The sequence below is a fragment of the Camelina sativa genome, chromosome 2 (assembly GCF_030686135.1).
Source record: "Camelina sativa cultivar CO46 ecotype springtype chromosome 2, ASM3068613v1".
NCBI lineage: Eukaryota > Viridiplantae > Streptophyta > Magnoliopsida > Brassicales > Brassicaceae > Camelina > Camelina sativa.
The window spans coordinates 9,080,352-9,084,071 of NC_141881.1; the positions used below are offsets into that span (position 1 = coordinate 9,080,352).

The following is a 3,720-nucleotide window of genomic DNA, read 5'->3' on the forward strand; positions in this document are numbered from 1 at the left end:
GCTGCATCATAGCTCTCAAATCTGGTTCTTGGTCTTGGGAGGTCTTAAACCCTGGAGGGGGACACAATTGAGGCTGGAACCCTTGGTGTTGTTGCTTGGTTGCATAGTTGTTTTGTTGTTGGGGCTGTTGAGGTGGATAAACTTGATCTTGAGGATTTGCTACATTGGTGCTTCTATAGGAGAGGTTGTTGTTCTTGAATTGATTGTAACCTTTGAACCCTCCTTGATTTTGCATGTAGCAAATATCAGCAAACTCTCTCTCCCCATCTTGAACTTGAGAGTCTTCTTCACCAATGAAATGAATGGTCTTTTGTTGGCTGAGTAGAATTCTATCTAGCTTCTCATTAACTACTTTCAAGTTCTTCTTGTACTTCTCCTCATGATCGTTGGAGACAAACCTTACTGTTTTGTCACAGTCTTCATTATAATTTCCATCTGATTGTGCTAGATTCTCTACCAATTCACAGCCTTCTTCTACATTTTTGCTGAGGAAATTGCCATTGGAGGCTGTGTCCAAAAGCATCCTTATCTTAGGTAAGACTCCTCTATTTAATGTGCTGAGCAAATACTCATTGCTGAATCCATGGTGTGGACATTGAGTTTGGAAGCCCTTGAATCTCTCCCATGCCTCACAAAAGCTTTCATTATTCTTTTGTACAAACCCAGAAATCTCATTCCTCAATCTTGCAGTTCTAGCATTAGAGAAGAACTTAGCTAGAAAGGCCTTATTACAAGCATCCCATGTAGTGATAGCACCAGTTGGAATTGTCTTCTCCCATAGATGAGCTTTGTCTCCAAGTGAGAAAGGAAACAGCCTAAGCTTGAAGCCATCTTCACTAACACCATTGATCTTGGTGAGGCCACAAATCCTATCAAACTCATCAAGATGATCTAAGGGATCCTCCATTGGTAAACCATGGAATTTGTTTGCCTGAATCATAGTGATTAGACCACTCTTGATCTCATAGTTGTTCTTAGTAACTGCAGGAGGAACTATGCCAGCTCTTTGGTTATGTGTATTTGGAGCATCTCCTGCACCAATGTTCCTTGGCCTTTGATCTTGATTATTTTGTTGCTCCATTAGCAACTGATTTTCTTGTTCCTGGAGGATTCTTGTTCTCTGTTGTCTCAAATCTATTGGTAGGTGGTTGATGTGATCAAGGTACCGCTGAAGATTCTGATTTCCGTTGGATCTTGTTTGCATCAACTAACTCGATCTCTGACTCAAATTGACACTTGGTCGAGCACTGGCTCGAGTTGAAAGACTGAACTGACTGAGACGAGAAGACTGACTGAATCCAGGTTGTGGCTCCATTAGGTACTCGATCGTGCAGACGGTCGAGTGGTTGGTCAAGTTGGTACCTGAGATTCAAAACAAACAAGCAGATGAAGAATCTTAATCAGTAGTGATCAAAGGAACAATAGAACTTAATCTTAGACTTATGTAGATCCTAAATGTCACAAACAAACACTCAAATGGCAACGGCGCCAAATTGAAACTTGGTATTTTTGTGGTAAAGAAAGGTCCTAAGGATGGATTCATGGGCTGGACTAAAGCTGAGGTTATCTAAACTGGTCAACAAACCTCAATCAATAATGAGCTATCTCTAGACAATGATCTCATAAACTTGGTAATCCATTCTCATGATAATAACAATCAAGCTTAGATACTCCTAGACCTAGTTCTCACTAGCTAAGAACATATAAAAACAGGCAATAAACAACCAGACCATTAATGTCAAAAATCACCTTACACAACCAATCTCTTGGGATAAGCATGATAATCTCTAGCATTAGCCTTGTTTAACAACTTAGACATTGGTATGATGGTAAGAAGCTTAAGATCTATCCTTACCCTCTCAGTATAAGAGCAGCATATAGCACATCTAATCTAGAAGAGATCTATAAACAAGAAAGCTTGACCAATCTAAACAACCATAACCCTTATAAGGCCTAATCCATCCTTAAGATCTCTACACACTACTCACAATCACTAAACATGATGAACAAAATCATAAACCCAGATATCAATGAAACTTGCATGATTAGAAAGATAAGACAAATATCTACAATACTAAACAAGGAAGTAAACTCAAATTCTCAATACCCAGAAAGTTATGAAACCAACAAAGTATGAAAATCTAGAGAAAATACAATAAAGGTGGCTAATGATCTAAGCAAAAAGTAAAATTCCCAAAAAGGTAAAAGCTAGGTTTAGATAGATATTTCTGAAAAGTGGCTCTCTTTGCGGCGAGTTTTCATCTGAGAAGTCCCTAAAAGATTTCTGACAATCTCAAAAGTCCCTCTCTTTTTTGGGATTTCTTTTTGATTTTTTTTTAAATCGAGAATGTGTTGTTTTACATTATTGTCCAAAGAAAACTATGACATTTACAAAAAAAATACCTGGGTAGTATCCACCCAACCAAACGAAATCGGATCTAAGACCCAAAAAACTGAATCGGTATCTTTAAAAAAAAACTGTAAAATTTATGTTTAAAACCGCTATCTCTCGTCACTCTTCTCTTTCTTCCGTAAACTCGAATCGATTTGGGTGAAACTGTAGAACTAGGGTTCTCTCGTTTTCTTTCAATCAACCAAAAATCGAGTAAGAAGATGGTGAAAACAAGGGGGGGGGGGGGTGTCGTGTGAGGAGGAGTGAGCGTTTGAAAGAAAAGAAGATCTCACAAGGAGATGGTGGTTCGAAAGCAAAATCCAATTTGCCGGAAGTAGGTGTGTCGGGTTTGAGTCCGGCGACAGTAGGAGGAGAGAGAGCTTTGAGTACGGTGGCGGAAGAAAGTGAAACTCGAGTTTCGGAGGAACCCAATCCGGTGGTCAAAGGAGAAAATGCGAACGAAGGAGAGAAAGAAAAATCCGGTACTCCGGAATCAAGTAATCGAGAAGAAGATGATGAAGAAGGAGGAGATAACGAGAGATCTACTTCTGTGGAATCAAGCGATGGAGAAGAAGAAGGAAACGATGAAGGGGAAAAAGAAAACGATGAAGGGGAAGAAGGAAACGATGAAGGGGAAGAAGGAAACGACGAAGGGGAAGAAGAAAACGATGAAGGAGAAGAAGGTGAAGAAGGGGAAGAAAAAGACGATGAAGGGGAAGAAGAAAACGATGAAGGGGAAGAAGAAAACGATGAAGGAGAAGAAGGGGAAGAAGAAGAAGAAGAAGAAGAAGAAGAAGAAGAAGAAGAAGAAGAAGAAGAAGAAGAAGAAGAAGAAGAAGAAGAAGAAGAAGAAGAAGAAGAAGAAGAAGAAGAAGAAGAAGAAGAAGAAGAAGAAGAAGAAGAAGAAGAAGAAGAAGAAGAAGAAGACTTTGAAACTTTTACAACGCTTGATAAATTAGAGCATCCACTGACTAGTTCTGAGAGGGATTGGTTTGAGAAACATCCACAATTCAAGCACATTTTCCACATGCCAAGGGACCCAAACCACAAGCTTATGGGAATGTGGTTGCCCTTACTTCGAACTGCAGAATTGGAAAAAAGAAGGAAGCATGGTTTGTTGTGAATGGTGTTCCAATCTGTTATGGTCTGAGAGAACACGCGTTGATGTCTGGATTAGATTGTCGGTGCTATCCACTTGATTACAAGGAAGCTGGCAGTAAAGAGTTTTGAAGGAAGTATTTTTTACGAAAAAAAAGGTTAGACTTCAAGATGTGAGGGAAAAGCTAATGGTAATGCAACTAGGTCGTACTCGTGATAGGTTGAAGATG

At 39.5% G+C, this 3,720-nt stretch overlaps 1 non-coding gene across 1 annotated transcript; it reads left to right on the forward strand.

Moving 5' to 3' along the window:
- The first annotated feature begins 578 nt into the window (after positions 1-578).
- On the forward strand, positions 579-685 carry LOC147948330 (small nucleolar RNA R71). The gene has a single exon (XR_015585884.1). It is a non-coding gene; the product is annotated as a small nucleolar RNA R71 (small nucleolar RNA).
- Positions 686-3,720: the final 3,035 nt, after the last annotated feature.